General features: G+C 45.2%; 1 protein-coding gene and 1 long non-coding RNA gene across 2 annotated transcripts in view; one reads left to right on the top strand and one right to left on the bottom strand.

Moving 5' to 3' along the window:
• The window catches only part of LOC143837210 (phospholipase A2 inhibitor and Ly6/PLAUR domain-containing protein-like), a 22362-nt gene extending 21245 nt beyond the window's left edge, over positions 1 to 1117 (bottom strand). The window contains exon 1 of the mRNA XM_077336804.1: positions 953 to 1117. The gene's annotated coding sequence lies outside the window, so the exon portion shown is untranslated. The remainder of the gene's footprint in view (positions 1 to 952) is intronic.
• The window catches only part of LOC143837211 (uncharacterized), a 22519-nt gene extending 3905 nt beyond the window's left edge, over positions 1 to 18614 (top strand). Inside the window, exons 2-5 of the long non-coding RNA XR_013230935.1 lie at positions 9282 to 9401; positions 12715 to 12847; positions 13749 to 13906; positions 16925 to 18614. This is a non-coding gene — a long non-coding RNA (uncharacterized LOC143837211). The remainder of the gene's footprint in view (positions 1 to 9281; positions 9402 to 12714; positions 12848 to 13748; positions 13907 to 16924) is intronic.
• Positions 18615 to 21810: the final 3196 nt, after the last annotated feature.

Here is a 21810-nt window from a genome sequence, read left to right on the forward strand (position 1 = left end):
GATTTTTCCTGTCTAAACGCTGAGCTTTACATTTATAACTATAGAAATTCATTTTATCTTAGTTTTCCAGCCTGTCAAGATTATCTTATATCCTGATTCTATCTTCTGCTGTGTTTGCTACCCCTCCCAGTTTGATAATCTTCAAATTTAATAAGCATTCCCTCTATTCCTTCATCCAAATAATTTAAAAATCTGTTGAACAACACGGGGGGCAGGACAGATGCCTGAGACCCTCTTCACTAAGAGGACGATGAACCATTCACAAGCAAACTTTGGGTGTTATCTGTCAACCCGTTATTGATGCACCTAACAATAATAGGATCCATACCACACTTTACTAACTTGTCAATGGGAATATCATGTGGAACCATACCAAAAGGTTTACTGAAATGGAGGGAAACTATATCCACATCAATCCCCTAATCCAGCAAGGCAATAACTTTCTCAAAATAAGAAAAATGATGAGGTTAGTCTGTTATGACTTGTTCTTGTGAAAGCCATGCTGACTCTTAAGAAGGCAGTGTTATTAGAATGTTATTAGAATCTGCATGGCAATTTATTCGTTTGGCTGATTCTGAGAGTGATAGGTGTAATTCTCAATGGGTTTCTTAAATAAATGTAATAAATTAAAAGGGTAAGGAATGAATACCTGTTTAAAGGATCCCCTAGTAAAGATGCTAACAGGAATTTTAGTAGATAATAGAGCTTGGTGTAGTACTTGAGAGCAATGGCTTCTAATCTGGTTACCAGGATTGATTCTCTGGTCCAAGGTTTTATCTGTCCTGGTACTGCTTCCATGGGCAAGTTAGTAAAGTGTGGTATGGATCCTATTACTGTTTTGTTGTTGTTAGGTGCGAAATCGTGTCCGAGCCATCGCGACCCCATGGACAATGATCCTCCAGGCCTTCCTGTCCTCTACCATTCCCAGGAGTCCATTTAAGTTTGCACCTACTGCTTCAGTGACTCCATCCAGCCACCTCATTCTCTGTCGTCCCCTTCTTCTTTTGCCCTCGATCGCTCCCAGCATTAGGCTCTTCTCCAGGGAGTCCTTCCTTCTCATGAGGTGGCCAAAGTATTTGAGTTTCATCTTCAGGATCTGACCTTCTAAAGAGCAGGCAGGGCTGATCTCCTCTAGGACTGACCGGTTTGTTCGCCTATGAATGGAAGCAGCAATTAAAAGGTGACACTATGGCTCACATTCGAAATCCAGCGTGTCCAGCCACCCCGGGAATGACAGTTACATCATGAATCAGATTTGCCATCTCCTCTGCAGTTCTTGCTCAAACCAACCTATCCTGGCCAATTGGGTGGGTTTTAGAGTAGGGGACATCCTCACACGCATCATCCCTGGTAGGTTGCCTTTCAACATATCTTGTGGAAACACAGAATCACAAGCTGAAAACCAAAGAATAAAGGCCAGGACCACTTTGCTTTTGACTCCTGCCTTTTGACTTGTGATGACACAAATATATCAAGGCAAAGATTAAGGTATCTGGAGACAAGAGAGAACCAGACACAGTGACATAGATGTGGCTCAGATGTTCATAGAATCATAGAACCATAGAGTTGTAAGGGGCCATACAGGCCATCTAGTCCAACCTCCTGCTCCATGCAGGATCAGTACAAAGCATCCTAAAGCATCCATAGAATCTTCTTTAACCGCTCCTGTGGAGTGGATTAAATAAAGCCCTAAGGGCTATTGGGGAGGAGTTAGGGCGGGCTCTGTCCGTGATAAAAACTCTTGCAGGGGCGAATCAGGAGCCGCAAAGCGGCTCCTGATTCACCCCTACGAGTGCCACTCTTGGCCCAAGCGGATGATGGGGAGGCGCGCGAAGCGTGCCTCCCCCTCAGCCGCTTGCCACCGCCTCGCCCGCCAAGGACTCCTTCCCAATGCCCGCGGGAAAGGAGCAGGTATGCCGCTGCGTCTTCTGCCGCGGCGTCCCTGCTCCTTTCCCGCCACCCCACAACACTACGCTAATGGCTGAGTCCTACGACCCCCCCGCTCCATCCCCACCTGCCTTCCCGCCCCGACGTTGCTCCCAACGACAACAAGACGCCCCCAACCACACACTCCCGTGCCCAGCCGCCACCCGCTCACCCCCAAACCCTACTCAGACCCCTTCCCAACACAACGCCACTTCCCGACACACACACACACACACACATACGTACCCTCATACTGCGCCACCCACCCGACGTCCGGCAACCCCCCAACCCTCCCCACACCCCTTCCTGACCTGCTGCCACTCCCCGAAACAAACAAACCCGCCCAGCCACACTCCGACACCCACCCGCGCCCTGTAACCCCCCCAAACCCACCCCAGACCCCTTCCCGAACTCCCGACGCTTCCCGACGCCAAGCCAACCACCCAGTCACACACTCCGCCACCCACCCGCTGCCCACTCACCCGCGCACCCTCCCCAGACCCCTTCCTGACCCACCCCGACGCCCCGACTACCATCCGCTGCCTCTACCCCAGACCCTGTCCCCGCCCTTCCAATCCCCACAACAACTGACCCTTCCCCCGGCCGCTCCCTGCTCCCTGATCTGACCTTACCTTCTGCCGGTTCTCCTCATCCCTGTCCCTATCTTCCCTTCGGCCTGCAAGCCACGCCGCCAGCCAGCGTTGCCTGCTCGCCGGGCCGCACGGCACGCGAATGAACCAGGCACGCGCGGACTCACGCGCATGCCTGGTTGCTCAGCCCGTTGCCCTGCCTCCCGCCCCTCACCTACACCACGCATGCCCACCATGCCCAGACTCCACAGAAGCCCTCCTTCCCTTCCCCGTCGCCTGCACTGACCGAACTCCACGCTGCGCCGCTTCACAACCTGCCCCCACCAGTGGCCCAACAGCCTGCCAGGTACGGGAGCCTCGCCTCAAGCCCGACCTCTGCCCGTTTTTATAAATGGGCTTTCTTTCTAGTAGAATCATAGAATCATAGAGTTGGAAGGGGCCATACAAGCCATCTTGTCCAACCCCCTGCTCAATGCAGGATCAGCCCAAAGCATCCTAAAGCATCCAAGAAAAGTGTGTATCCAACCTTTGCTTGAAGACTTCCAGTGAGGGGGAGCTCACCACCTCCTTAGGCAGCCTATTCCACTGCTGAACTACTCTGACTGTGAATTTTTTTTTCCTGATATCTAGCCTATATCGTTGTACTTGAAGTTTAAACCCATTACTGCATGTCCTTTCCTCTGCAGCCAACAAAAACAGCATCCTGACCTCCTCCAAGTGACAACCTTTCAAATACTTAAAGAGGGCTATCATGTCCCCTCTCAACCTCCTTTTCTCCAGGCTGAACATTCCCAAGTCCCTCAACCTATCTTCATAGGGCTTGGTCCCTTGGCCCCAGATCATCTTCGTCGCTCTCCTCTGTACCCTTTCAATTTTATCTACGTCCTTCTTGAAGTGAGGCCTCCAGAACTGCACACAGTACTCCAGGTGTGATCTGACCAGTGTCATATACAATGGGACTATGACATCTTGTGATTCTGATGTGATGCCCCTGTTGATACAGCCCAAAATGGCATTTGCCTTTTTTACCGCTGCATCACACTGCCTGCTCATGTTTAGTTTACAATCCACAAGTACCCCAAGGTCTCGTTCACACACAGTGTTACCTAGAAGCGTATCCCCCATCCAGTAGGCATGCTTTTCATTTTTCTGACCCAGATGCAGAATTTTGCATTTATCTTTAATAAATTGCAACTTGTTCTCATTTGCCCATTTTTCCATTGTGTTCAGATCTCGTTGAACTCCCTATTTTCCGGAGTATTTGCCAGTCCTCCCAATTTGGTGTCATCTGCAAACTTGATGAGTAGTCCCTCCACCCCCTTATCTAGATCATTAATAAATATGTTAAAAAGTACCGGGCCGAGCACCGAGCCCTGAGGTACCCCGCTACTCACCTCTCTCCAGTCTGATGAAACACCATTGACAACAACTCTTTGAGTGCGGTTCTCTAACCAATTCCCCATCCACTTAACTATCTGAAAATCCAGATTGCAGTCCTTCAACTTATCCAAGAAAAGTGTGTATCCAACCTTTGCTTGAAGACTGCCAGTGAGGGGGAGCTCACCACCTCCTTAGGCAGCCTATTCCACTGCTGAACTACTCTGACTGTGAACGTTTTTTTTCCTGATATCTAGCCTATATCGTTGTACTTGTAGTTTAAACCCATTACTGCGTGTCCTCTCCTCTGCAGCCAATGTGAACAGCATCCTGCCCTCCTCCAAATGACAACCTTTTAAATACTTAAAGAGGGCTATCATGTCCCCTCTCAACCTCCTTTTCTCTAGGCTGAACATTCCCAAGTCCCTTAACCTATCTTCATAGGGCTTGGTCCCTTGGCCGCAGATCATCCTCGTCGCTCTCCTCTGTGCCCTTTCAATTTTATCTACGTCCTTCTTGAAGTGAGGCCTCCAGAACTGTACACAGTACTCCAGGTGTGGCCTAATTCCCCTCTACCCTTCTATACATTTGTGCCTTCTTGGGCCTGTAAGATGTTTTACAAACAGGTATCAGTATCAAATGACCCTGATGCTGGGAAGAAGCAATTATGTGAGGTACAAATTGATGTCTTTAAATGTTTGTGGACTTATTGTCCCACATATCCTATTACACCGTGATATTATGGGACATCTGGGAACAGCCTCAGTTCTCATCATTTTCAGCACCTCACCAATCCAGCTATTCCCATCTGTTGCCGTGAGGCTCCTGCTCTTGGCTTATAAATACCTGGCCATCATCTACCTTTTTCGCTTCATCTCTGATACAAGTCCTCCCTGGCACTATGAAGACACTCCTAAGCACATGCCTGCTTTGGGCCCTCTTCTCTGCAGGTGAGTAGAAACTCAAACTCCAGGGAAGGGAATATAAACAGTGGATAGACAAAACCAGAAGCAAACAAGGTTGAAACAATTTGTGGGTTTACCTAGAAAAATAAAGCTAATGGCTTTCATGTCCATATTAGTATTTCTGCCCTAATGACCCAAGATGTTAGGTGGGTACACATTGCATGCATCTAGTGAAGCAGGCGATTTCTTATGGAACTTAAATGTGCAGCAGAGTCTAGAGGCTTGTAGTGAAATGACAGGAAGAGTCTTTCATTACTCGATTTTGGACAAAATAAGAATGGGCTGGTCAGACATTTTACTGTTATGCCTATTCCTGTCCCTCAAAAAAGGAAAATTTCCCCAAAATTCAATAAAACTGTGTGTCCTGTCTATGGTGTACACCTTATGGCTGAAATAAGCTGTAAATGTGGGAAAGCCTCATACTTCACCATTGGTGAAATGGTGTACAAAGGATGGGTGATGGTTTACATCAATAGCAGAAGACACAAAAGATCAGAGGACCCGTATCTTTCTCTGACACTTTGTGGTTAACCTCCACAAAGGGTGGGGAAATAAGATATTGTGGGTAGAGAGCATGTCTTTGAGGCCATTTTGCCTTTTAAAGTGATTTTTCAACACACACATATATACCCAAAGCTCTAAGAACTTGTCCCAGCTGGCATCAAGACTCAGCACTATAAAACAACAGTCAATGTTCTAGGGCCTATCTGTCTACTCTCGTGGTAGCTTTAGGTACCGGCCCTTTTTCTGTCATTAATAAGAGATCACAATAAGAATCAGATCCAAGAGATTTTTTTCCCTCTCAGTTTCATTAGCATAAACAAGCTGGAAAACGAGGTATTGTGTGTCACAATGCCATAAAATGAGTTGTTGTTGTTGTTAGTTGTGAAGTCATTTCTGACACTTTGCAACCACATGGACAATGATCCTCCAGGCCTTCCTGTCCTCGGCCATTCCCCGGAGTCCATTTAAGTTCACACCGACTGCTTCAGTGACTCTGCCATTAGTATCATGATCCTCCAGGCAGTGGCATTATCAGCCACCTCTGCCATTAGAGTGGTATCATCTGCATATCTGAGGTTGTTGATATTTCTCCCTGCAATCTTAATCCCAATTTGTGACTCATCTAACCCCGAGATTCCCATGATCATAGAATCATAGAATCTTAGAGTTGGAAGGGGCCATACATGCCATACAGGCCATGATGTGATCTGCATACAAGTTAAATAGGCAGGGCGACAGTATACAGCCTTGCCACATTCCTTTCTCCATTTTGAACCAATCAATGATTCCATGCCTGGTTCTCACTGTTTCTCCATAACCTGTGTATAGGTTTCTCAAGAGACAGATAAGATGCTCTGGTATTCCCATCTCTTTAAGAACTTGCCACAATTTGTTGTGCTCCACACAATCAAAGACTTTAGCATAGTCAAAGAAGCAGAAGTAGATATTTCTCTGGAACTCCCTGGCTTTCTCCATTATCCAGCGTATGTTGACATTTTGGTCCCTGGTTCCTCTGCCTCTTCAAAATCCTGCCTCTACTTCTGGAAGTTCTTGGTCCACATATTAATGGACCCTATCTTGTAGGATTTTGAGCATACATTGCTAGCATGAGAAATGATGGTGAGGTAGTTTGAACATTTTTTGGCACTGCCCTTCTTTGGGATTGGAATTTAAACTGACCTTTTCCAATCCTGTGGCCACTGTTGAGTTTTCCAAATTGGCTGCCATATTGAGTGTAGCACCTTTACTACAGTGACTTTTAAGATTTTGAATAGTACAACTGGAATGCTGTCACCACCACTAGCTTTATTGTTGCTCCGAAGTCCTAAGGCCCTTTTGACTTCACATTCCAGGATGTCTGGCTCCATCATGGTTATCAGGGATGTTAAGCTCGCTCTTGTATAGTTCTTCAGTATAATTTTGCCACCTGTTCTTAATGTCTTCTGCTTCTGTTAGGTCCCTACCATTTTGGTCCTTTATCATACCAATCTTTGCATGAAACATTCTCTTCATATCTCCAATTTTCTTGAAAAGATCTCTGATCCTCTGTATTCTATTGTTTTCTTCTATTTGTTTGCACTGTTCATTTAAGAAGACATTCTTATCTCGTCTAGCTTTTCTCTGGAATTCTGCATTCAATTGTGTGTATCTTTCTCTTTCTCCCTTGCCTTTCACTTCCCTTCTCTCCTCAGCTATTTGTAAAGCTTCCTCAGACAGCCATTTTGCTTTCTTGCATTTCTTTTTCTTTGGGATGGTTTTAGTTGCTATCTCTTGCGAAATGTTGTGAACCTGCACCCATAGTTCTTCAGGCACTCTGTCTATCAGATCTAATCCCTTAAATCTATGTGCCATTTCTACCGTATATTCGTCAGGGATATGATTTAGTTCATACCTGAGTGGCCTAGTGCTTTTCGTGACTTTCTTCATTTTAAGCCTAAATTTTGCAGCAAGAAGTTGATGATCTGAAACACAATCAGCTCCTGGTCTTGTTTTTACTGACTGTTCAGAACTTCACCATCTTTGGCCGCAGAGCACATAGTCAATCTGTTTTCTGTGTTGACCGTCTGGTGTTGTCTATCAGCCTTAATACAAAATGCTGCCTAGTCAATGTCATTGTCATCCCCATAACAAACTTGGATGCAAAAGCTGGACCCTAAAGAAAGAAGAAAGGAGGAAAATAGATGCTTTCGAATTATGGCGTTGGAGATGAATGCTGCGAATACCATGGACAGCCAATGTTACCAACAAGACAGTTTTAGACATCATTAGAAGGCAAAATATTACGGCTTAAGCTCACTTACTTTGGACACGTCATGCAATCAAACTCGTTACTCATTAATGCTCAGCATGGTCAACGGCAAAAGGAAACGTGGTCGCCAAAGGATCTGCTGGCTCGACAGGATCAAAGCCAACTCAGGGTTGACCATGAACCAACTAAAAGAGGCGGTCATTGACATAGACAAGTGGCAAGAAATTTCCTATAGTATCGCCAAGGGTCAGAGACAACTGAACGGATGACTAAAACAACAAAAGGTAAATTAAATTTCTTTCAACATTAAATATCTATGCAAATGTGGGCATAAGATTTTAGTTTTAATCTGAAAGTGTACACTTTCCCTGCTTTCGCAATAGATCCTTCAATGTCTTAAAATAAACTACAATAAGACGAAATTAATTGTCTATTTAAAAAGGGCCAAAAAATTATCTTGGAGTATATCTGGAAATTCTGTTAGCCAGTGCAATTCATTCAAATATCTGGGTATCACATTTAGTGAGAGCCTGAATTGGAAACTTCATCAGGACACCATTAGGGCCTCTGCAACACGCCTAGTGGGCACTATTCTGAAGTTTTATTATACAAAAGGAGGCTTCCTCATTGATTCAGCCCTCAAATTATATAAGCAGAAGGTTATCCTCCATCTATTGTGTGGAGTAGAGGTCTGGGAATGGAAGGAAAACATCATACCTAGGCTAGAATCTGTTCAAAATACATTCTTAAGGAGAATACTAGCCCTACCAAGGGGAACTCCGGCTGTTTTGATGAGGGCAGAAACCGGTCTGCCTTCTCTTAGTGCCCGAGTGGCATAGCCTTATTAATAGCCTTCTTGCACGCCACTCCATCCCTGATGACCTCCTAAATCCTTTAGCTAATAACTCTCACCTTAGAGACTGGATCTTCAAGACTGGATGCCCAGTTAGACAGAATGCAAATTTTGAAAATTAAGTCAGCAACATCGTTCAAGCGGTTTAAATATAACCACTGTAGATCCTCTTACTTAATTAACCATCACTAACCATAAGCTCAGAGCAGCTTTTACATCACTTCAATTCGAAAAGATGCCCACAGAGGTATTGGCGGGCCATTTTAGCTGTACACCAAAAAAAACAGCGTTTTTGTATTAGTGCTGCACAAGCTCTGGAAGATATAAAGGTAAAGGTATCCCCTGTGTAAACACCGAGTCATGTCGCCCTCTAGCGTTTTCTTGGAAGACTCAATACAAGGTGGTTTTGCCATTCCCTTCCCCAGTCATTACCGTTTTACCCCTCAGCAGCAAGCTGTGTACTCATTTTGCTGACCTCGGAAGGATGAAAGGCTGAGTCAACCTTGAGCCGGCTGCTGGGATAGAACTCCCAACCTCATGGGCAGACAGATTCAGACAGCATTTCTGCCTCTCACCACTCTGCGCCACAAGAGGCTCTTTCGGGAAGATTTACCGCACTAGATAATTCACTCACTATATTTTGCAAAGGCCTATGGCTATATTCAAATAAATGTATCTACCACAATAGATTCCTTCAATAAACTCCAAGATCAGATGTATTCTAATGCTGTCGTTCTAAAAGGAAACAATGGTCTGCTTTGTGAAATGTCATATCAGTGATGCATCTGGCATGGATGCTCTCTCTTCTCTGTTTACAGGGGCATCTCTGCAATGTTACGCATGTGCGAGCATAACAGGGCCATGTGCTAATTCTGAAATTCAACAGTGTTCACCTGGTGAAGATGCTTGCATTTCCTTAACGGGATCAGCTACACTGCGTGAGTAAAAACAGGATATCTGCTTAAGGTGTAGCTTATCTTTCAATTGCCCCTTCTAACATCAGCAAATGGGTCATTTACTCCCAGTCATAATTTGGTGTCTCTGTACAAGGCTGCACAGGAACAGAATTTCAGCCCAGAGACCTTGGAAACACTGACAGCGGAATTGTAAGAATAATTTGCTCAGAATAAGCCCCATTAAAGAAAGCAGTGTGTGGACCTAATTATATGAGAACATAGTTTGACCTCATTTATGACCAATACTATTAAATCCTGGATATAAATTTCTATGGTCAATAATGCCATGTTCAATAATAATCTTTAAACCGCTCCTGAGGAGCAGTATAAAAAGAAGAGTAAGCCCTAAGGGGGAGGAGAAAGGGCGGGCCCTGTCCATGATAAAAGCTCAGAGGGCCCAATCAGGGGCCGTGAAGCCTAGCATGGCTTCCCATTGGCTGCTTGGCACGGCCTTGCATTGGCCAGCCAGGGATTCCCCGAACACAAGGAGAGACAGCTTTCCCCGACAGTTAGTTATCCACTGGCTTCCCCTCGCCCTCGGGATAGGAGCAGGGATGCGGCGTCCCTGCTCCTTTCCTGTCCCCCCCACCAGCCACCTTCACCAGGGAACGTGGGGCCGTGGCCCTCCTTTCCTGTCCAGCAGCCGCTGCCCAGGCCCACACAACCCGCGCAGAGACTCTCGCCGCAGCACACCAGCCACCCGAAGGCTTCCCGGGGCCTGGCGTGCTACCGGTAGATGCTTTGTGCGGCCTGCGTGGCCCTGGCCTGTGGCTACTGGAAGGTAAACGAGCCCCGTGGCCCCTGCTGCTACAAAGTGCAACGACAACGTCTGAAGAGTAGCAGAAGAAGGAGATTGTCTCGAGCTATCCCCCTGCGCCACCTCCTGGATGTTGACAGAACTGCTCTGACTAAGTTCTGACAGTTGGGGGATGGGATTTTATTTTTCCAGAGTGTTAGGTAGGGGTGAACGGCCAGAGGAGAGCAGCTGGGTATTCAGCTGTATCCTTGGTATAACACCCTGGCTAGCTAGTGGGTAGGACCAGTATAGCTGTAGTTAGTCGAGGGAGGGTTTTTGAGGGAGGATTTGGGATGGGAGGTTTTTAGACAGCTATTAGATTGTTAGATGAAGGACTGCCCTACATGGTGGCCTAGGGAAGTGAGTGTGGATATTGAGATGGGGATCCGGCCCGGGAATATAATACCAGTTCTTCTGGGCCAAGGCAAACATAGCGGTGGGAGGAGATTCAGTAATAGGGGGGCAACGACGTACTTAAGTCCAAGAAGGCCCTGACCATGGAATTTCCACGGTTGGTGGCCTGGTCGATATGGACGTTGCCCTTCAAATCTTCGTCCCATCCCCAGGTTCATGGGGGAGAGGGCTAGGGTGGCACCGGTGTTGATCCCATGCAATGCCAGGTCAATAAACAACAAGTCCTCAACTCTGCGGGATTACTTCGTAAGGCATGAGGCTGACCTGGCTTGCGTGACGGAAAGCTGGGTGCACAAAGGTGAGACCGTCGCCTTGAAAGATCTGTCACCGCCTGGGTTTTCCGTCCTGCATCAACCCCGGCTCCATGGGAGGGGAGGGGGTGGCAATTCTGGTCAGAGAGACTTTCTCCTTCAGGGCTCTCCCTGCGCCAACGATTCTGGGGATTGAGTGTGTCGGTCTTGGGTGGGAATCGATCGAGAATGTGGCGATCTGGTTGGTGTATTGATCACCCACTGCCCCTACAGATTCCCTGCCAGGCCTGCTGGAGGCGGTGGCTGCCTGGATGTAGCAGTACCCAAAACATTTAGTTTTGGGGGACTTCAACGTTCACACGGATGCGGCATCTTCAGGACTTGGCCTGGATCTAGTGTCAGCCATAGAGACACTAGGGTTCTCGCAGATTGTTGCTGGTCCCACCCATCAGGCTGGTCACACCCTCGATTTGATCTTTGGTGCAGGTGTAGCGGTAGATCTGGTGGCGAATAACATCGTTCCATTGTCAGACCACCATGCCCTGAAGACTCAACTGAGGATACCACCCCCTCTCCGTTTGGTTGACGGACGTATTCTAGTCTGCCCGCAGAGACTCATGGAATCCGAGAGATTCCTGAATGCTCTGCGGGACCCAATGCCCTCTGGCACCTCGTTGACGGCCTTGGTGGAGGACTGGCAGTCCCGCCTTACGGCCACCATTGACAAGATTGCTCCTAGACGCCCTCTCCGCCTTCACCTCAAACAGGCTCCATGGTACTCCCAGGAGCTTCGGGAGAGGAAGAAGGAAGTGAGACAGCTTGAGCGAGTGTGGAGGAAGACTCGCGACGAAGCTACAAGGACATCTGATCGCATGCTTATGAAGGCGAGGCAGGGAGCTAAAAGCTCAAGAACTATGCCTGGCCTCAACATGATGTAAATTAATATAAATTAATATAATATATATTATAAATTATTATAATAAAAATTTAATAATGATGATGATGATGATGATGATGATGATGATGATGATGATGATGATGATGATGATGATGATGATGATGATGATGATGATGTCCCGGAATAGCTAAGGGCCCTCACAGAGCTTTCATAGTACTGCAGGGCATGCTAGATGGAGCTGTTTCACCAGGCATTTGGTTGAAGCCAGGGGAGTTTAGATCAGGGCCCCTCCTTAGCTTTGCAGGGAAAGCAGGCTATTCCCTCATTAACATCCCCCTGAGATACGCAGTAGGATATTGTTGAGCAGGGGGTGAACATAAGGTTTTAGTGTGCACTGTCCAGGAGGGTTAGCTTTTTTAAGCTGCAGATTAATAATAATAAAAAAGCTGCAGATTTGTTTTTACTGTTTTATTGTTGGGTCGTACTGTTTGTAACCTACCATAACTGAGGTTGGAGGGAGCGGTGTGTATGAAATCAAATGGATAAATCAATAATAAATCAATATAAATAATACATTTGTTTATGAAGTTTCTATACCACCCTTCCCAGGGGCTTAGGGTATACACCAAAAATACATTAAAACATTTCAGTCATTATCATACCACAAAAATTCATTAAAATTAATTAAAACCTGCCCAAGGTCTTGTCAAATAACAAACCTAAATTTGCCCATTTTGTGATTCACCCCTGTCCCCCCCCCCCTTGTATAAATTCTGTTTTAAGTATTTGGTGGACAAAATCCATGTTTCCCGTATTTCTGCTTTTTAAAATCATCAGCCAATGTACATTATTGACAATGGCATAAACAATTAAATCCAGAGATAATGGAACCAGAATTTTGGTCCTCTACACCTTCTTTCTTATTCCTCTTCACAGCTGTTATTCCCACATGCACTGTCAAGCCTTGTATACCGTCATCACTGTGTAAATCAGGAAATTACACCATAACCACATCACAGAACGTACAAATTAAAATAAAACGACCTTTGCAACAATGGCATTCTTCGGGGTGAGTATCTGCATCTTTTCAGAAGCTGTAAAAACTCTGGTTCTTTTCCATCTTTGTGTTTTAGTACCATGCCCCTCTATGAGGGAAATTACAGAATTACACTTGAAGACAGTGCAACATTGGGGCAAGATTTGCCCTCCTACCCTTGCTGAACTTCCATGTTTTAGGAGAACAACTAGAGATTGTTCTCTCTTGCCCCAGTGGGACAGAGCAGAACGAATGGGATGAAATTAATTCAAAAGAAATTAATTCATCTAAACATCCGGAAGAAGTTCCTGACAAAACGGTTTCTCAGTGGAACAGGCTTCCTTGGAAGGTGGTCGGTTCTCCATCTTTGGAAATTTTTAAACAGAGGCTGGAGAGCCATCTGACGGAGAGGCTGATTCTGTGAAGGGAAAGGGTTGGGAGGTTACAGTGGATGAGCAATAGGGTTGTGAGTGTCCTGCATAGTGCAGGGGGTTGGACTAGATGACCCAGGAGGACCCTTCCAACTCTATGATTTTATGATTCTGTCAATGACCCTCAAATTACAAAGGTAAATATTTGCACACATTATGGCCATCCTGTAGGAACTTAAAATTCAGAACTCAGAACCTAAATCCCTAAAACCCTCCATTAAAGGTATTAAGCAATGTGTTAGATCTGTGAGTTCAGAGACCAGGACACTGGGAGTGCTTTTCAGTTCTTTATTGTGAGCCCAGCATGATGGTAAAAGAGGCAAAAACTGAACCAAAATTGAACCAGAGAACCCCTCCAAAACCCACAACTTGTATCTCCCTCTCAAATGGAGAATTCCCAGTGGGGTTGAAGGAGCCGGTGGTTCACCCTTTCCTGATGAAAACATCTCTGGATCTGCTGTGACTTGTCAACCTCGACCCTGTTTCACACTTAGTGTTCCTAGGGACGGTGCTGGAAAGAGCTGCCGTGGGCCATCTGGCAGCATTCCTGGATGAAGCTTTGGTCTAGACCAGCTCCATTGGGCTTCTGGCATGGCCATGGGATTGAGACAGCACTGGTCACCTTTATGGATGATCTCCACCACCAGCTGGACCGAGACGGGTAAGCACTGCTAGTATTACTTGACTTTTGGGCAACATTTAACACATCTATTTGCAGCATTCGATCATGAGCTATTAGCTTGCCACCTCACCGATGCCAGGATATGAGGGACAGCCCTCCAATGGCTGATCTCTTTTCTATTGGAGAGAACCAATGACATAGCGGGAAATGCTCATGCAGGGTGCCTCAAGGAGTGATTCTCTTCCCATTCATATACAATATTTTTATGCGTCTTCTTGCCCAGCTAGTATAGAGTTTTGGACTGGGATGTTACCAATACGCTGATGACACCCAGCTCTTCCTCATGGTGGATGGCCATCCTGATTTACCCCCAGATTTATTAGCCAGTTGTCTGGAAGCAGTGACAGGCTGGCTCAAGAAGAGCTGTCTGAAACTCAATCCTTATAAGACAGAAGTTGTTTGGTAGGAAGGGTCCCAGTGAGGAATCGCAACTGCCCTAACTGAATGGGGAGCAACTACTAGTAGCTCACTCCATTAGGAATCTGGTGTGATCTTTGATACCTCCTTTTTCATGGAGGAACAGGTCACAAGAGTAGCATGGCTAGCGTTCTTCCACTTGCACCAAGCTACTTGCGCCCGACCTGGCCCCAGAACTCCTAGCCACAGTGATCCAGGTGATGGTCACCTGTAGGCTGGATTTCTGCAACTCGCTCTATGGGTTCCCTGATCCAGAAACTATAACTGGTGCAGAATGCAGGAGCCAGGGTTCTCACAGGAACACCTTAAAGGGCCTACATCCGACCCATTCTCCAACAGCTGCACTGGCAACCAGTTGAATAGTGGATCAGGCTTAAGCTCCTGGTAATCACCTTCAAGGCCATACATGGTCAGGACCTTGAGTCCCTGATGGACTGCCTCTCTACCTGTGCCCCCCAGAGAGCACTACACTCTATGAACAACAACAAACTGGTGATCCCTGAGCCCAGGGACAGCTCATCTGACCTTGACCAGCACCACAGCCTTCTCTGTCCTGGCCCCCACTTGATGGAATGAGCTCCCAAATGAGATCAGGATTCTGCAGGACCTGAAACAATTCAGCATTGCCTGCAAAGTGGAGCTCTTTCACCAAGTTTTCAATCAAGACACACATACCAACCAGAGCCAGAGGCCCCATCACCATCAAAAAAACTCTCCAGATGAAGAGCTGAACCACAGTGAAGTTAAATGCACAGTTGTAAAGTTATAATGATCTACTGTTAATTGTTAAAGTATTAAATTTTGTACTGTTAAAAGAGTTCTACTGTTAAAAATGGTCTACTGTTATAGTAGTGAACTGCCTTTAAGGAAATAGTGAGCTTTTTTGAGGACAAGGTCTTGTCACTCCACCTGGACCTTCCTGCAACCTTTAATACAGAGAGAAAATTAGAGGCCCCTTGGCCATCTTGGGTGGATATGTTTGATGGTTCCAGGCAGTTCTCGAGAACCAAAGTGGATGAGTTGCTGGGATCAGTGAAGGGAACCACCAGCCCCCTTGATCCCTGTCTGTTTTGATCCCTGTTGCTCAAGATGAGGTACCAGAAGATCGGAGGCCCTGTCTCTAGGGGAGGTCTCAGAGGTGCTGAAGGAGGTGGTGGTTCATCCCTTACTGAAAAATCCATCACTGGACCCTCAGGACTTGGCCAATCACCACCCAGTTTTGCAACTTGTATTTTTGGGCAAGGTGATTGGACAGGCTGCAGCAAACCAGCTCCTTGAATACTTAGAGGATGGTTCAGTGCTTGACCTATGCAAGTCGGGCTTCTGTCCTGATCACAGGGTGGAGACTGTGTTGGTTGCCTTGGTGGATGATCTCCAGCACCATCTGGATCAACGTCAAGGGCCGACAGACTAACAACTTGCTTCTGGGTTAATAGAAAGCTTTATTGATAGCAGATCAGTACACCTTAACGCTCAGAGTCTATTCTGGCCAATTCACAGACAACAGGCAATTTTTCCAGTTCCTTCCTGCCCAAAGTTGCCCAGTTCCCAGAGAGCAAAAGCCCCCCTCCCAGAGGTCCCATCCTGGGCTCCCTTCCAGACAATAGCCAGGCTGTCGTGGCCTTGGGTGTTAGATAATTCCTCCCTTCCTGTTAACACAGAACAGAACAGCAATTGCTAGTCTAAATTACAGCTTGAAGCGGGCAGCTCAGCGTTACATAAACAGAGGTACACAGAGATCCTTAAAACAACACACACTAAACCAAAAAGGTGTTACACAGGTCATCGGTCACAAATCATGGCAGAGATCAGATGCCTGATCCTGACAATGAGGGTGGTTCGGCCATAATCATGATGCTTGATCTGTTGGCTGTGCTTGACATGGTCAGCCACAAGTTGTTGGCCGACTGCCTCACCAGAGCCGGAATTCAGGGGCCAGCCATTCAAGGGATGTGCTCCTTTCTCTGGATTTGGACACAGACGGTGGCAGTGGGGGAGGAATTATTGTGTCCTAATCAGTTCCCTTCTGGGGTCCAGCAGCAGGTGGTACTCTCACCTACATTATTTAACATCTTTATGTGCCCTCTGGCACAGCTGGTCCAGCTGGAGTGTCACCAGTATGCAGATTACACCCAGCTCTAGCTCCTTATGGGCGACCACCTGGATTCACCTGCAGATACATTTGCCAGTTGTTTTGAAGCTGTTTCTGGATTGTTAGAGCAGAGTCACCTGAACCCCTCTGAGACAAAGCTCCTGTGGCTGGACAGAAACAGGAAGTGCACATACGCACCGTAGCCAGTATGCAACTTAACATCTTGTTCTCAGCCAGGAAACTGGGGGTGATTCTGGATACTTGACTGTATCTATTCTCAAACACAATTTAGATTGTGAGATCAATCCTAAAATGGTCAAATAAGATTGGTGTTAATCCAGATCAATTGTGTGAATATAATTATGACAAACTTTGACTCTCTATTCAACAAGATTTGAAGAGATGGAATAACTTAAAACTCTCATGGTCAGCAAGGATGACAGCTGTCAAAATGTCTGTTTTGCCAAAATTTTAATTTTTTATTTCAGGTATTACCACTGGCAGTCAACAACTCCACACTTGATAAATGGCAGTCGGCAATGAACAAATGTATGTGGGCTATAAGAGAACCAGAATAGCCTTCAAAGTTCTGCAAGATGAAAAAAAAGAGGAGGGCTAGCGGTTCCCAACTTTAAACTTAACTACATGCAGCAACTCTGACAGCCTTAGCAGGGCATATAGTTGAACCAATGTCCAGAGATTTGGTGTTGGAAAAGGTCAATCTGGATTGTGGTTTTCATAATATTCTCTGGCCACATCAGAAAACAAAAGCTAAGAAAAAGTACAATCTGAATTCCTGGACAAAAGCTTTATTGAAAGTATGGTATAAATATGAAAAAAGACGATGCTTATCTACCAGCCTATTCAAATCACCTCTAGAGTCTTATTTATCAAGGCCACAGCAGAAGAGAATATTTTGTTTCAAATATAAGGATCTCTTAATAAAGATTGGTGAATTTAAGAGCCTACAAACATTGAAAAATGAACATGTAGACATACGCTGGCTGGAATATAATCAACTACTATCTAGAGTTTCAACAGACTTTGTCGAACAACCAGATTTGACTGCTCCCCTCTCTGAGTTTGAAAATATGCTTCTTTTAAATAAACCCCATATGCAAGGGCAAATATATAAACTCCTCTTGAAATTTGACATCTGTAGGAGTTTTAGATGAGAGTGTTGGCAAACCACACTCCTGGTTAGCTAAAACTTCTCCATCTGACCCCAGCCTGCAAAGACGACCTTTTTGACCTATTTCCTTATTTGGCTTGGAATGTAGCCTAAACCAATCCTGACAGAACACGATGCCTTGAGGAAATCCTTTGTCTAAGCTGGTGGGGAGGTAATAAAAAGGAGCAGTGCCTTCTGATCTGGAGGTTCTTGCTTTCACCAAAGTCCTGTCTCTGCACTGTTTCTTCAGGCACTGAAGAGGAACAAGTCAAAGGCTTTATGATAAAATGGATGCAAAACTTTGGAGCAGCCATTACCATGGAGGATTGGGAAACATCGTGGTGTAAAATCTCTAAACAAACGAATAGCCAGATATTACAGGAAAACTGGTACAAAATGCTCTACAGATGGTACATCACGCCCAAAGTTATAGCAAAAATATCTAAAGGGTACAATAACAAATGCTGGAAGTGTAATAATAGTGTTGGTTCCTTTTTTCATATGTGGTGGAATTGTGAGTCAGCGAAAAGCTATTGGGCTAAAATTCACACAATACTGCGGGAAATATTCAGTTGGCTTTCCATTAAAGCCGTCCTTCATGTTGCTGAGCATGCATCCAGAGGAGCTGCCACATAGGGATTTATTCTTCCATGCGTCCACCACAGTGAGACTGATCTGGGCAAAAAACTGGAAATCGACGGAGGACCCCTCTATCGCGCATTGGCTTGATGAACTATCTGAACTGGCTAAAATGGCCAGACTTACCTGCTTGATTAATCGAAGGTCAACGGATGTATTTGAAGAACAATAGAGCCAATATTTGGACTACCTAAAGAAAGGTAGCTAGAGGTATAATAATACCCTCACTAATTCGAGGAAGCTATGAGTGTCATGTATCTGAGATGTAGTTGCAAATTATTCTGATATCTTTGTGTTATATTGTTTCTTTATTAAATAAAATAAAAATCAAAAAATTAATTCCTACAATTAATAACCGTTCAGAATCATCAATACACCCAATATACTGTATACAATATAAATTGACTGATTGCCTATAGTATCAATCTGCACTCCTAATAAAAACTTATTAATACAACAATCAACATAAAATTAGAGCCATTGATTATTTGCTTCGGCTACTTATACAATTGATTATTTCAGACGGCTAGTTGGTTATGGTATTACTAAGCCCGTATTAGATAAAAATGATTTTAAAATAATTCCCCCCTATAGTTCTAGACCAACACAAAGTCAAAATTGTGTTAAATGAAACCCAGTCCACAGAAAACAAGGATACTTGATGATCTAGCAAGGTTTCCAATAGAAAAATAAAGAAGAAAAATAAAGCAAAAGAGAGGGCTTACAAATAGACATGACAGGCAGACAGATATTTCCCCCTGTGTCTGTGTACAATTTTGCTATAGCTCGATGTGTTAGCTTGGCCTCCAGCCTCCAGGCTTGTCTTCAGAGTCATACTCTATCGCAAGGAATGCTCTTTAAGCCTCCACTCACTCTGCTCCAAATAACAGCCTGAGTTTTTCTCAATCACACGCAGCTGCCACACCCAGTTCCAGTCTGGCAATCACTTTCGAATTTCATACGAACTGGCAATTTGGACTTTTCACTCCTATTCTTCTTCTCCACCTCTCCAAATTCCAACTTTGTGCTTTCTTTTTCCATTTTGCTGCTCTGCTGCTCTCAAATTAAAACTTCCACTACATTTCCAGCTGTTCTCACGAGAGCAGCTATAACAGCAACAACAATCTCCAGTAAGATAAACAGTTTCTTTTATACTTTCTCTTAGCTTTACTTTGAGTTTTGCCAACACATTCCACTAAAGCTCTATTTCTGCATAACAATAAAGGGTCAACTAACTCAGATTAAATAGGTAGCAGCAACAAGCTAACCGGGGGGCGGGGGGAGGCGGAAAATTCACAGCAATGTATTCAGAGATTAATCTCACCAAAATCCCTAGAAGCTAAAAATTCTAATTGATATCAGAGTTTTTATCCCTTAGAGCGTTTATTCAGCATGAAGAAGAAAAGAAAGTAAAGAAAAATTGGTAGGCAGAGCCGCTGTGACCTGAAACCTGTGGGCAAACTTGATGACATCTCAGAGGTTCCTCGGCCTCAGTGGGCCCATTGGTGTTCATATATCCCAGCATGGAAGGATGAGATTTTTCAATTGGAGGCTGCAATTATCCAGTTTCACCTGTCGTTTGTTCAGTTTATAGCTCACCCCAGTATGGTTAAACCTCTCATCTTCTCTAGGGAGAATTGAATCACTGGGCAACACAGAGGCAGCAGAAGTGACCAATGGTTTGGTTGTTTGTTTATTATTACATTTCTATAACACCACTCTTGGCCCAGCTGGCTCAAGGCAGTCTGCATAAAAATATTCAAAACTGTTAAAATCCAGTACAATCAACAGGCATAAATGGAAGTTCCACAGCAGAGAAATTAATGGAGAAAATTTAAACAAAAACCTCATAGGGATATCCATATAGGTTAGGGCTCCTGCCCCTAGAGCCTAGGCAGGAAACAGAGTCCTCAAGTAAAGTGTTTGAAATCAGAGGTGCAAGTACTGGTCCCAGCTGGGTTGGGTTATCTTTCCAGCTGGCCTTCCATGCCTAGCCCCTACAAGGGTTGTTTAGCATTTCAAAGAGGAACACTGCAATGCTGCTCACCTTTCATGTTGAAGCAAAGGAATGAAGGAATGAAGGGGAGGGGTGGAATGGAGGAATCCATCTCCAAGTCCTGGACAAATACTAAAGACTGACATGGGGAAATGACACCACCCAAGAGGACCCTCCTCCCTTGAGCCCCTTCCCCACCTCAAAGTGATTGGGAATATGGCTTGTCTGGATAAGCCTCATGAAAATTGCAGACCAACTTCAGGTTGTGTCAGAATCCACAGATTACTGCCATGATTGACTATGCTTAGGCTCTGTGTATCTATCTGGCTGTCTGCATTTTAGCCCTGACTGTCAAGTGCAGACAAAACTCACAAACAAACTTCTATGGAAAGAAAGCTTTAATTGGGAGTAGATCTGGTCACTATAACATTCGAAGTCAAGACTGTTCGATACCAGAACAGCAAACAGTTATCAATACATTTCTCCCGCCTAAACCCAAGCATTCCCAGGGGAGGGGGGATCCCCTCACCTAGGTGCCATCCCAGGCTTCCTGCCAAGGTGTTAAGGTTAGCACGGCCTTGGTCAGGCCGGAGCCTCGGGCTAGCCGATAAGATGTTTACAGGAACTAGGCAATATTGTATCACAGCAGGGAGATTATGCAGTGTGAAAATGCAAGGATCAAAGGAGGGGGAGAATCAAAGGAAAACTACAGACATAAGCATTCTGGTTACATGGGAATGTTCTGCAAAGGCACAGCACTCCAAGATGGAGTCTCTTATGTTCACTGAAACTCAAGCATGGCAGAGAGCAGGGACTGATCCTGACACTGACCTGTCTGCTACCCATTTATTAATGTAACAACTGTTGTTATAGTAGAAGTAGTAACAATGAGCGCTCCAAGGCCAATGATAGGCATGTTATCATTTGTTGGATGTGTTCCCAGGTGGCACCTGGACTTGACTGCCTATTTTGTCTCTATGTGTGTGAACATCGTTTGAGCGGGAAAGTTGAGGGGGGATAAGAACTGCATTTTTGCATAGATGCGCCAGATTCAGCTTTGTTTTCATCCTGGATATATCTGCTGAAATAATATATCTGCAGACAACCACTGAATCCACCCACTGATTACCGGGGTCGATTCTGCACTCCTCCAGCTGGGTGACCTTGGGCTCACCACTGCGATCATAAAACTGTTCAGTCCGAGGAGTGATATCAGGGCTCTCTCAGCCTCACCCACCTCACAAGGTTTCTCTTATGGGAAGAGGAAAGGGAAGGTGACTGTAAGACGCTTTGAGCCTCCTTTGGGTAGAGAAAAGTGGCATATAAAAACCAACACTTCTTCTTCTTCAAAGTAGGGGTTATAAGAACTGCATTTTTGCATTGGCATGCCAGATTTGGCTTTGTTTTCGTCCTGGATAGATCTGCTGAAATAAACTCTTTCTTTATTAAGAAGTTGTTTGTTTTCAAGTCTGTCATCCTGACAGGTTGGAGACATCCACTGCATCCACCCACTTACCAGAATTAGGGAAACCCTTCCAAGAAACCAAATGTTGCAATTTCCCCAAATT

Source organism: Paroedura picta, chromosome 5 (genome assembly GCF_049243985.1).
Source record: "Paroedura picta isolate Pp20150507F chromosome 5, Ppicta_v3.0, whole genome shotgun sequence".
In the NCBI taxonomy this organism is placed as follows: domain Eukaryota; kingdom Metazoa; phylum Chordata; class Lepidosauria; order Squamata; family Gekkonidae; genus Paroedura; species Paroedura picta.